Source organism: Myxocyprinus asiaticus, chromosome 20, assembly GCF_019703515.2.
Source record: "Myxocyprinus asiaticus isolate MX2 ecotype Aquarium Trade chromosome 20, UBuf_Myxa_2, whole genome shotgun sequence".
NCBI lineage: Eukaryota > Metazoa > Chordata > Actinopteri > Cypriniformes > Catostomidae > Myxocyprinus > Myxocyprinus asiaticus.
In genome coordinates this window covers 15,388,672-15,402,359 of record NC_059363.1, presented here as the reverse complement: position 1 = coordinate 15,402,359, position 13,688 = coordinate 15,388,672, and positions in this window count along the sequence as shown.

Sequence of the window (13,688 nt, the reverse complement as noted above, 5' to 3'; positions counted from 1 at the left end):
TAAGAGGCCATGACTGGGCTAGCCTGTCTCTATCTTTTTGGCGGTCGACTTGTCCCCGAAGGGCCATTCGACACTCATAACAGCGTAGGGGGAGGTTACGTGTCGGCCTGGTGCGCTGGCTACGAGGCTCACAGTGGTCTGCCCGTCACACACCACCAGTTCACATAACACAGTTCAGCCAGTTGCGGCGTTTCGTATAGGGACCACTAGTGTCACTACATCGACACAACGTCGAGTGAGTGACAGATAGGGAACGTCCTGGTTACTTGCGTAACATCCGTTCTCTGATGGAGGGAACGAGACGTTGTGTCCCTCCTGCCACAGCGCTGAACTACCCTCTGAAATGGCCAGGACCTTGTCTCGGCTCCTCAGCACAAAACCTGAATGAGTGGTTGCATACCAGCTCCTTTTATACCCATATGTCCAGGGGAGTAGTTTGCAAATACCACTCGCCAATTTTCATTGGCCTTTTATCAAAGACCAGAGGTGTCTTGGGCTCCCAAGAGTGACCCCTAGTGTCACTACATCAACACAACGTCTCGTTACCTCCATCAGGGAACGGAGGTTACGCAAGTAACCAGGACGTTTTTATCTGAAGTGTTATGACACTATACAGTACAGTAATTTTAAGTGTTCACTTTATTTTAAAAAAATAACCATTAAATAACAAAGTCCTAATGCAGTATTTATAAGCAATATTTAAGAAAACAGCCCATGTTAATATGCTTAAGGCAAGCTCTCTGTAAAGTAATGCGTAGTCGCATATTATGATGTTTACCAGTATTTATCCAATAAGCAGCCTTCAAATTTATACACAGAAGTGTTAAAAAGCCGTGAACTTCAATTTGATCTTGTTACGGTTGATGTTCAAACCTTGTTTGTTCATGTAACTGTCAGCTGTAATAAATTATATCCCCATTAAAATATGATACCTAATAAAATAGATTTGATAAATAGTATATTTGCCCTGTGTAAATAACAATATTATAGGAACTGTATCTAAAATAAAGGAGGGGTGATAAATAAATACTTATACAACAGGCTGGAAAAACAGACATTTATTCATTTTAATATCCTATATATATTTTGAATATGTTGAAACTTGACACCGAATGATGCACCCTGAAAACTGCACCATTAGATTGGTTTCATGCTGAACAGCCGCTTAAAAGTATATTTTTTTTCTCTCTCTCTCTCTCTCGTAAATGTCAACATCAAAATGTATGTCGAAATGATTGATGCCTGTCACGCAAAACATGAGCTCGCTGATATCATAAAATATCAGTCTGCTTTTTTACTCCATCCGTTACACCTGGTCAGAGGCTTCTGAAAATATTTAGTTTATACATAGGGTTATGTTCTATCTAAGTTTAATGGTGCAACGCTAAAATATTTAGTAGTGTGTAAATTGTGACTTAGTGCCCATTTACACCACAACTAGGCTAAGTTTGAACTTAAGCACAGCTGGTGCAACCGGCCCCTGGAGACAGGACTTTTAAAGTCTGCCTAATTAACTTATGGTTAGGGCACTAATCAGCCCCTCAGAATGCATGAGTGGGCGCTAACACGCTAACACTGCCACACAGGAGCAAGGGTTAGCACTAAATACATGCTGCCTTCAGTTTAAAAGGGAAGAGCTGTCAGTCACAGCTTTACAGAAAGAGACGGCTAGAAAGTGTTGTGTTTCCTCTTAACCTAGCTGCACACAAACACACATGCATACAATCTCTCTGTCTTTCTCTCTTGTTCAAGCACTTTCCCTCAAAACACTCATCTTTTCTCACAGCAGGGTGTCACAGTGAAGACTGATTCTTTTAAGAGGGGCAGTCAACAGTTTCCTCCAGCAACAAAGAGGAGGAAAAAACAAGAACTTAAGAGAGAGAAAATGACAAAAAAAAATTGTCTACCTTGCTATACTTCTGTCACTTGGGAATTGATAGGTGAACTTATAGGTCAGAGTTATTGTTGGCTATTGTTGGCTAAAATTATAAGCTTAGAAACAGTGGTGATACTTGAAGTAGAGGTCTTCAGGGGTCCAAAAATACATGCCCGAACCCAAAGAGACCTGAAAATGTATTACCCGGACCTGAACCGGACCCGTCTATTATTTGAAAGCTTGGACCTGTACCATGCAGAACCGAGAAATGCCGGACCCGAACCGAACCCGTCTATTATTTGAAAGCTGGGACCCGGACCCGGCCGGGAGACACATACCCGATCGACACCGATTTCACAGCTGATTGCTATTAACAAGTTAATTTACAAGTTGTGAAAACAAAACTTTGTGTCTTACCTAATGTAACATTAGTAGCCTTCTCCTCTCTGCCTGGCCGAATGCATATAATCCATCCTCCTTGCCAAGAAAGTTGGTAAAATACATCCAGGTTTTCTGTGATTCCTCTCTTGCTGACTGAAACAGCATAGCTAATCCACTCATTATTTCAGCTTCAAAAGTCCACTTGCTGTCACGGTGACGGATGACAAACACGACTTGTTTAGAATCAGCTTTGCAGTTTTTTTGTATCTCGCATAAGATAACTTTGACTGTTTGCCCTTTTGAACTATAATAACGATTGCTCGTTCATTGCCATGGCTGCTAACCTTAGCATTGCTAATTTGCTATCATATTGCCTCTGACGTCACTCAGCTCGTTGTTGCTCTGCTTCGTTTTTCACCTTATTTCCCTGCCAGGCTGACCATATAAAATGTGGATCCGAACCCTTACAGGTCCTGGGTCGGGTTAGGGTGGACCCGTGAAGACCTCTAACTTAAAGACTTCTGTCTGCCATCCAGCCCTCTTAGAGCAAAATTACATAGCTTGATCACAGTACTGTTTGTTGTTTACGTCAATTGATGTCATTGTTCCATGAACATTTCCTGCTGTGAAAACAGAGGCTATTTTGGCAGAAGTAAACGCAGGGTATACTTCACCAGCAGTGAATGGGAGAGGAAAAAATAGAGAGCGGTGGATTAAGACAGATGGGAGAAGATGCCAAATTTACTGTCACTCTCTCAGCAGTTGTAATCGAAACCCCCTTGCAGCTGTGGTGATTCGTTTTTTAAAAACTAATTCCAGGGTAATATAACAATAAGAATTATGTTATAAATTTACATTCAATATTTAAAAAATTTATAATATAAATACATTTGCGAGAATTACGCTGTTAAATAAGTCGGAAACACGCCATCACAGTCTGTGAAAAAGGTCTATTAGCTATACAAGACGGTAAAATTTTGTTTTTTGGTGTAATCTGAGTTAAAGACATACAATTTATTATACCAGTCATGACAGAACGACACGCCCTTCCTGTGGATCATTGTCGCCCACTGTGACTTTTGCCCTTTTTCCCTGTTTCCCCGTGATTTAGATGAGATGCCGGGGATTGGAGCATGCAAAACGGCTGACAGGCCAGGATGCTGGGCCGCTATTCCCCTCAAGTGCCAAGGCCCAGGGAAGCCGGGCTGCTCATTTTAAATAAATTCCTCTCTGAGGCCACTGTGTCCATATCTTGCTCAATCCGCCACACAGTGTTGTCAGATTTTACTGCTTGTTTGAAATATGTTCTTTTATCATAATCTTGACCAACTGTTTTGCAGATTTCGGTCTTTCCCCATTCAAGTAGATAGGAGCTGCACTTTCATGATGCTTGTTTACATAGAAAAATAGCTGCCCAAACTGCCCAAGAGCATTCCAAAGATGGCCGCCGAGTGGACTGACTTACCTTGAAAAATAGACTTTGTTGAAAGGATCCAGAAAAACATTTGGACCATTCTAATTCCTTTGTTTTTGTTTACATTCTTGAAATGTAAACCACCTTTTTCCTGGGGATCGTACTGAGGAAACGAATGTGGTTGGGACTTCCACCGGAAGTTGTTCTACAGCATTCCCTAGCTCTGGCTGCAGTCATTTTAAGACCCTGTTTACAGCTGGTAATAAGACGCATTTCGGATGATCTAATCGCAAAGGTCAGCGCGAAATATAGTTGTTAGTGGGGTGCAAAATGTTTTGAGATTGGATCACAAAAACCACATACAGAGGTAGTCAAAAACCACATTGCGTTTGAGGTTTAAAACGGCATCCTGATGCGTCCCGGACAGCAGCAATGCACACCTCTCACCAGTAAATAACCCGCTGAACAAATGTTTAAACTTACGTGTGGATTTAAAAGGAAATAACCATCTGATCGAAAAACTTGAAAAAGCGAATGCATAAACAAGTATGACAACTTCACAGCTCTTCCTCGGTGTGTCTGTCTGATTTGAACATGCAGGGTGACAAGATGACAACAGTGTTGTTTCCATTGATCATTGTATAAATATTGTGGGGATGGGGGGGTTGCACTTGCTTATTTTGATTATTGGGGGGCTTACCTCCCCCCCATCCCCCCTGGTATCTACGCTCCTGATCTTAACTGATGTTGTTTGTTATTTTACCATGGAGTAGCACCCGTTTCCCAAACCAGCAAGTAGATCACTCATTATGAAGTTGAATTTAAGTGCTTCATTATGGGAGCTGTCCAGTCCAAAGGGGCTGATCACTTTGGCCAGTATGTCCAGGAGATTGTCTTCTCAACTTGAAAATAATATGGCAATACTAACAAACATGGAATTTGTTTGTAACCTTGTCGAGGCACCAAAAGTATTAACTATTAGAGAATTTAATTAAAGAAATAATGATGGCTTTAGTAAGATGGAGTTTCAGATGTAATGATGCTCAATTATAGAGATTAATGAAAGTGACACAATAAATGTAACGTGAATGTACGCGATGTGAATCATAAGGGGCTCTCACGTAACCTAACATTTTGTTACTTTGGATGGAAACTCAACAAATGCACACAGAACAGGATTAAAATGACGGGCATCAGTACTGAACTACTCATAGACCTTTCTAAATATTAATAAATCATCTGGTTAGAGTTCAAGGCACTGTGTATTCGTAGCCTTTAAACTGCAATTATGCAACATGCAATTTTTTACTGCCTTGTAAAAAGACTATAGGCAAGCCGATTTGAACCAGCCATTGGAGGAAGAAAGATGAGGAGGATGAAGAACACGAGATAGAGAGAGAGAGAGAGAGAGGGAATCTGTCATTGCTCACATTCATTCTAATCTCCTTTGTTTTTTGTAATTAACATTTTTTTATTAAATCATACAATAACAATGAAATGAAAAACACACACATATATTTACATATACATATACATACTTACATACATACACACACATAATAATCATACTAACTATATTACACTACTCTCTCCACACCCCACCCAAAAGCCCTCCAAAAACTCAAAATACCTGCCCCATTTCCATGTAAACATATCCAATCCACCCCGTCTTCCCGATGACACCTCCTCATAAGCTGCCACCCTCCCCACCTCCGTGCACCACTCCGGATATGGGAGCACACCAGCTGATCTCCAACCCCTCAAAATAACCTGCCTGGCGATCATCACACAGGTCAGAACCCAGTTCTCTATATGGCCATCCCCCACATCGATGACCGCCCCATCGCCCAGAACACAAAGTCTGGGGCAAAACGAAACCCGAGTACCAACCACGTCGCACACAAAATTCTGAACCTTTGACCAGAATTTCTGGATCTCGACACACCACCAAAAAACATGGGCCATGTCTCCATCCTCTGATTGGCATCTCCAGCAGGTTGGTGTGTCTTTAAGACCAAGCCTATACAGTCTAGAGGGGGTCCAATAAAATCTATGCAAAATTTTGAATTGTACAAGACACACCCTTGCATCTCTAGATGCAAACTTAACATTTTTAAGAATCTTAGCCCACACTCCTTCCTCCAATGCCAAGTTGAAATCTTTCTTCCAAACTCTCTTGAGAGAAGTTAAGGCTCCGTCCCCCAGACTCTGAATTAACAGGGAGTAATACACTGATGCCTCATGACCTTTTCCAAAAGCCGCAATCACCTCTCCCAAAGCATCTGCCTCCTTAGGGGGGTGTGTGCTACTCCCAAAAATAGTACAAAGCAGGTGGCGCAGTTGTAAATACCTATAAAACTGAGGTCTGGGGATCCCAAAATGTTGGACCAAGTTTTCAAACGATCTCAACACTCCACTTTCATATAGGTCACTGAGTGTAGCAACCCCCCTCACAATCCACTCTGGCCAGCAGAAAGGGGACTTGCCAATACACAATCTTGGGTTCTGCCATATGCTTGAGGCAACATTTAAATAAGTGTCGAATTTAAACAATCTGGACACTTTGGTCCATACCGAGTGTAAATGCGAAATAACGGGGTGTAACTTTTAGTTTGATAGAGATGCTTTGTAATGGCAAAATAGGGGCAAGAACTGCCTGTTTAATAACAAACCAGGGAGGGGCTCTCTCAGGTGGAAGTGACCAATGAGCAAAAAATGTCTGAGACTGAACGCATTGTAATAAAACAAAATCTTGGGTAGGCCTAGCCCACCTTTGTTTATTGGCCTATGTAACTTATTAAAATGCTATTTGGGACGTTTACCATTCCAAATGAAGGACTTCACTATGCTATCAAATTGCTTGAAATAAGAGGGGGACATCTACAGGGAGAGACTGTAGCAGGTAGTTAAATTTTGGAATACAATTCATTTTAATAACATTAACCTTCCCAATGATCGATAAATGTAATGAAGCCCACCTGCCCACATCGCTCGAAAAACTTTTTATTAAAGGGTCAAAATTAACACGAACTAAATCAGACAAATTTTCTGGGAATAAAATCCCCAAATACTTAATGCCCTGTTTGGGCCACTGGAAGGCGCCCAGCTGGAAAGCCGTTACTGGACAGTACGCTGTCAGAGCCAAAGCTTCAGATTTAGACCAATTGACTTTGTATCCTGAGAACTTGGAAAAGGAATTAATAATTCTGTGGAGGCAAGGCATAGATCTAGTAGGTTCAGAGACAAATAATAAAATATCATCTGCGTAAAGCAGAAGCTTATGCACCACACCTCCCGCCACCACCCCTGGAAAATCATCCTCCTTTCTTATTGTGACTGCTAATGCTTCCAGGGCAAGACAGAACAATAATGGGGAAAGAGGGCAACCCTGCCGAGTGCCCCTATCCAGAGTAAAATAATCAGAAATTAACCCATTTGTTTGTACCGCTGCTACAGGGTGTCTATAAAGTAACTGAATCCAACCAATAAATGTACTCCCAAACCCATACATTTCCAAAATCTTAAAAAGATAATCCCATTCTACCATGTCAAACGCCTTTTCGGCGTCAAGTGAGATGGCAGCGACCGGAGACTGATCATTCGCTACTGACCACATGATATTGATGAGACACCTGATGTTATCAGAAGAGCTGCGGCCCCGAATAAATCCCACCTGATCTATATGTATAAGAGATGTCATAATCTTACTTAATCGGTTAGCCAAAATTTTTGACAACATTTTTACATCTAGTTGAATCAGGGAGATTGGATGGTAACTTTTACACTCGCTTGGATCTTTGTCCTTTTTAAGAAACAGACTGATCTGGGCTTGTGTCATGGTTGGAGGAAGCTTTCCATTCTTTAATGATTTAGTATAAACTTCTAACAAACGTGGAGCCAGTTCTGAAGCATAGGATCAAAATAATTCTGCGGCAAAACCATCTGGCCCTGGAGCCTTGCCAGTAGGTAGGGACTTTATTATCTCGTCAAGCTCCTCCAAGTTTATCTCAGAATCAAGAGCGTTTTTTTTGCTCAGTCTTCAGTTTAGGAAGATCTAATGGTTCCACAAAGTTTCTAATATCTTCATCAGTAGACAAAGACGTGGAACTATTAAGATCAAGATAGAACTCTTTAAAGGCATTATTAATATCAATGGCTGAGGTAAAAATTTCACCACCAGCAGATTTCACTGCCATCAGATGACATATGGCGCTTCAGCTCTGCCTCTGCACTTTTAATATTTCCTTCCAACTCCACGAGTTCTCGTGCTTTGGATTTTTTGATGAATGAGGCATACTGTATGATCTGACCCCTAAGAACCGCCTTAAGTGCCTCCCAAGCCACGCCCACAGAGGATAACGAGGACCAGTTGGTCTCCATATAAATACTGATTTCAGTCTTTAACATTTGTTGGAAATCAGGATTTTGCAAAAGGGATACATTAAGGCACCAACTATATGATTTATTTTTCTCTATATGTGGCAACACCTCTAAACTCACAAGGGCGTGATCCGAGACTAAAATGTTTCCAATTGAGCAATCAACAACAGATGAAATGAGGGATTTGGATATTAAAAAAAAACAAAAAAAAAAACAAATCTATTCTAGAATAAATCATATGGACTGATGAAAAAAATGTATAGTCTCTACCAGATGGGTTCAAAAGTCTCCAAATATCTGTAAGACCAAGATTTTTACACATCCTGTGAAGCGTCAATGTTGCTCTAGGGGGCTTGAACACTTGTGCTTCACTATGATCAAGGACCGAGTCTATCAAATTATTAAAGTCTCCTCTCAAAATTATATCATGAGGGGTGCCAGCGGCTTGCAACATCCCTTCAAGATCTATAAAAAAGTCCTGATCATCAGCGTTAGGTGCGTAAATATTAGCCAAAATCAGACTTTTCCCCTGAATTTCTGCTAAAACAATAATGACTCTTCCTAATTTATCATTACACTGTTTGAGACATTTGAATTGTAAATGTTTATTTACCAATATAATGACTCCCTTGCTCTTACTTGAGCCAACACTAAAGAAAACATGTCCACCCCATATCTTCCCAAATTTTTCAGCTTCCTGCGGGGAAAGATGCATTTCTTAAAGAAACACTATATCATATTTCTTACGTTTAAGAAAAGAAATAACCTTCCTTCTTTTTATGGGGTGCCCCAATCCATTCACATTCCATGTGGAGAGAGATAGTACACTCATATTAACATTTGACATCTTGATATAATAGAAAAAATTAATTGTGTGCCAAAGACAAAATTATGAAGACCACATTTCAACATTAATGCAACAATAAAACCCCGAACTTCCCCAGAACAAAACAAACAGAAAAAAGAAAAACGTGCGCATTAACTCCGCGCACGACAGCGCCAACCGGCGTCAATCCCTCTAAACTCAAAGGGTCCATGTACGCCTACGAGAGCCCCCGCGAAGCCGTTCAGTTTCCTCGGTCAGACAAACGAATCTTCAGTGAGCCAGCTGATGAGTGCAGCAGATGACATAATCATTCCAATGTCCCACGAAAATACTCCACAAATCATACTCCAGCCAACAGGAGGCATAAGCACAAGGAACTGACAGATTCATCCATAACTGTCCCGAAGTAGTGTTATTTAACAAAACAAGCTCCAACCGCTAGGCGGGACCAGCACAAAAGGAAACGAAACATGCATCCCGGTTCCTCGGATGGTCAAGGGTCAATTCACTCGGAGGCCACATAAAAGTATATCCCATGATTTACACAGTCCACCAACTTTATAAAAGACATCCTTTGTGTGGGCATGTAGATATTTTGCGGTCATCCGTAGTGTCTATTCTCAATCTGCCTGGGAACTTCATTGTAAAAGTGATCTTCTGTCAATGCAAAAGTTTCTTTAAGGAAAAGTGTTAATCCACAAAACAAAACAAACTCCAACCACTTGGCGGAGCCAACACAAAAAGAAACAAAAATGGTGCCCAGCTTCCTCCGAAAGCCAGAGTATGTACAGTGAGTCAATCCACTCACAAGAAAAGTACCTAATGGTTACTCACCCATTGTTTCAATATAAGACATTGCCTGATTGGGACATGTAAATACTCTGCTGCCGTCCTTGGTATTTATTCTCAGTCTGTCCAGAAACATCAGAGCAAAGTGATCTTCCGCTGATGTAAGAGTTTCTTGCATTCCTTAAACCGATCGCGTTTCTCTTTTGTCGAGTTCGCAAAGTCCGGGAACAAGAAAATATTGTAATTCTTCCAAGAAAGCTTTCCTTTGCTCCTTTCCTGGCACAACACGAGATCTTTATCGGATGATCTCAAAAATTTGGCCAGAATCGATCTGGGCTTTTCTCCCTCAGCAGATCTGTGAGCTGGGACTCTGTGAGCTCGCTCGATTTCCAGCTTGTGGCCTGTTATGTTGAGCAGACTCGGGAAAAGCTCATATAGGAATTTCACCATATCTCTGCCCTCCTCATGCTCAGGAATTCCAACAATTCGTATGCTATTCCTGCGGCTTCTATTCTCAAGATCTTCAAGCTTTTCAAGAACACGTTCCAAATCAACTTTGGTCGCGGGCGGATTAGCGGCTAATTCCCTCTCTGATGCCAATATAGTCCAAATAATCGATTCGTTTTTCAACATCTGTCACTCTTGTGAGCTCAGAGAATTTTTTTCCATCACCGTAATCAATCGACGTATAACAGCGAGATCCTCCAAGTCCGCAAGTACCTTCGTCAACATCACCGACATGTTGGACAGTTGACGCTGGATTCCTTCTCCTGCCATGCCATCCAAATCGAGTCCCCGGTCCACAGGTCTGTCTGGGCTTTCATCTTGAACCCATAAGTGTCTTTTAATGTCTCCAGAGCTCGAGGATTTTGATTTCTTTGCCATGTTTACCTCAAACAGTAAATGTGTAACTGGGTGTATCGAATTTCATCGGATTATATCATGAAAATAATTTACAAATTAGCAAAGTGCGCAGAGCTGTCTCTCACACATCTGCCTTTCGCATGGCATCACATAGCTCCTCTCTAATCTCCTTTGTTAATGTTACAGTCTGTCTCCGTCACGTTCTTCAAGGACTCTTATTTTGAAGTTTTCCTCAGGACTACATCTCCCATGTCTCACTGCCATCATCACTTCCATCTGTTCCTTATTAACCTCACCTGTCTTCCATTCCCTCATTTAGCTACTTTTGTATAAATATCCTCTAGTTTTGCCCATTCCTTTGTCAGTCCTTGAAGTGTTATGTTGTGTTAAGTTTTGATGTTAAGATTTATTGTTTTTTCCACTCCAGCGATTGTTATTAAAAGCTTTAAAGTACAGTGGCATGCAAAAGTTTGGGCACCCCTGGTCAAAATTTCTGTTGCTGTGAATAGTTAAGTGAGTAGAAGATGAACTGATCTCCAAAAGGTATAAAGTTAAAGATGAAACATTCTTTTCAACATTTTAAGCAATATTAGTGTATTCTTTTTATTTTGTACAATTTTAGAGTGAAAAAAAAAAAAAAGGAAAGGAGCACCATGCAAAAGTTTGGGCACCCCAAGAGATTTGGGCTCTCAGATAACTTTTACCAAGGTCTCAGACCTTAATTAGCTTGTTAGGGCTATGGCTTGTTCACAATCATCATTTGGAAAGGCCAGGTGATGCAAATTTCAAAGCTTTATACATACTCTGACTCCTCAAATCTTGTCCCAACAATCAGCAGCCATGGGCTCCTCTAAGCAGCTGCCTAGCACTCTGAAAATTAAAATAACTGATGCCCACAAAGCAGGAGAAGGCTATAAGAAGATGGCAAAGCGTTTTCAGGTAGCTGTTTCCTCAGTTCGTAATGTAATTAAGAAATGGAAGTTAACAGGAATGGTGGAGTTCAAGTTGAGGTCTGGAAGACCAAGAAAACTTTCAGAGAGAACTCCTTGTAGGATTTCTAGAAAGGCAAATCAAAACCCCTGTTTGACTGCAAAAGACCTTAAGGAAGATTTAGCAGACTCTGGAGTAGTGGTGCACTGTTCTACTGTGCAGCAACACCTGCATAAATATGACCTTCATGGAAGAGTCATGAGAAGAAAACCTTTCCTGCATCCTCACCACAAATGTCAGCGTCAGAAATTTGCAAATGAACATCTAAACCAAAAGCCTGATGCATTTTGGAAAACAAGTCCTGCGGACTGATGAAGTTAAAATTTAACTTTTTGGCCGCAATGAGCAAAGGTATGTTTGGAGAAAAAAGGGTGCAGGATTTCATGAAAAGAACACCTCTCCAACTGTTAAGCACGGGGGTGGATCGATCATGCTTTGGGCTTGTGTTGATGCCAGTGGCACAGGGGAACATTTCGCTGGTAGAGGAAAGAATGGATTAAATTAAATACCAGCAAATTCTGGAAGCAACATCACACCATCTGTAAAAAAGCTGAAGATGAAAAGAGGATTGCTTCTACAACAGGATAATGATCCTAAACACACCTCAAAATCCACAATGGACTACCTCAAGAGGCACAAGCTGAAGGTTTTGCCATGGCCCTCACAGTCCCCTGACCTAAACATCATCGAAAATCTGTGGATAGACCTCAAAAGAGCAGTGCATTGAAGACGGCCCAAGAATCTCACAGAACTAGAAGCCTTTTGCAAGGAAGAATGGGTGAAAATCCCCCAAACAAAAATTGAAAGACGCTTAGCTGGCTACAAAAAGCTTTTACAAGCTGTGATACTTGCCAGGGGGTGTTACTAAGTACTGACCATGCAGGGTGCCCAAACTTTTGCTTCGGGCCCTTTTCCTTTTTTGTTATTTTGAAACTGTAAAAGATAAATATAAAAAAGTAAAATTGCTTAAAATATTAAAGAAATGTGTCATCTTTAACTTTTGGAACCTTTTGGAAATCAGATCATCTTTTGCTCGCTTTGCTATTCACAGCAACAGAAATTTTGATCAGGGGTGCCCAAATTTTGCATGCCACTGTATCTACTCCTGCTTCTCCCCTCTTCCTCTCCATGACCCAACGTTACAGTTAACCATATTTTAATTATTTATTTAAGCTTATTTAAGTTTTAAACTGCAGGGTCACATAACTCACGTATGTCTTTTTAAATAATCTGTCTAAAAAGAACATATCTTTCTCTTGTCATTACAATTAAGCTTATCAAAGAAGGCTAATATAATGTTATTCTGTACTATGTGTCATGTAAATTTAGACACGCACTACATAGCCAGAGTTTATTTTCTCTGTGTACGGGTATGACTTCGGCACGCATGGGCGAATGACATATGTATGCAGTTTCCCGCGAAATCAGTCCCAACAGCTCTAAAATATAAATCATTATTATTATATGTTTATCAAAGTGTATTTGGGTAAAGACATGGTTTGGGAGATGGATTTTTGTTGCACGCTCTCATTAATAACATTTTTAGTTAAAAAAATAAAAAAAAAGATGTTACATAAGTGTAGCTTTAAATAGAACATCTGATTCACTCCTGTTTTTCACCAGACCATTATTTTACATAGAAAGAAATATTTTAGGACATTGCAGCAGCTCCACGTAGCCCAGAATGTAAGCAAAAGGAGAGTTCTCAGATTTTGAAGATTCGATCTTTGGGGAAATAGCCAACGCTGGGTTTCCCGATAACAACTTTACTTAACTTTACCCACAAATGTCTAAGAAATCTGTTTAATAAGATAATCTTTCTATTGCTATCATAGTTATGTAAATTTAGATTTATCTTTAGAGCTAATTTAGACCTATCACGTCGCAGACTGTGGAGACTGCCAGTTGATTTCCATGCAATTTTTTTCACACTTTTTTATCCTCTAAAACAGTGTACAGTGGCTTTCCAATGATCAAATATATTAATATAATTTATTAAATGTCTCTTTGTCTCTGATAAACTGTGAAAGATGTGAGAAAGATACATTTAAGTTGCACTTAATGGACTTAAGAGTGGTTCAAAGCTCTCATTAATTTACAAACGTTTTTACTTAGATAACGATGCTTTTGGGAAATGCAACGTAGAGATTAATTACTACTTAAGTGCT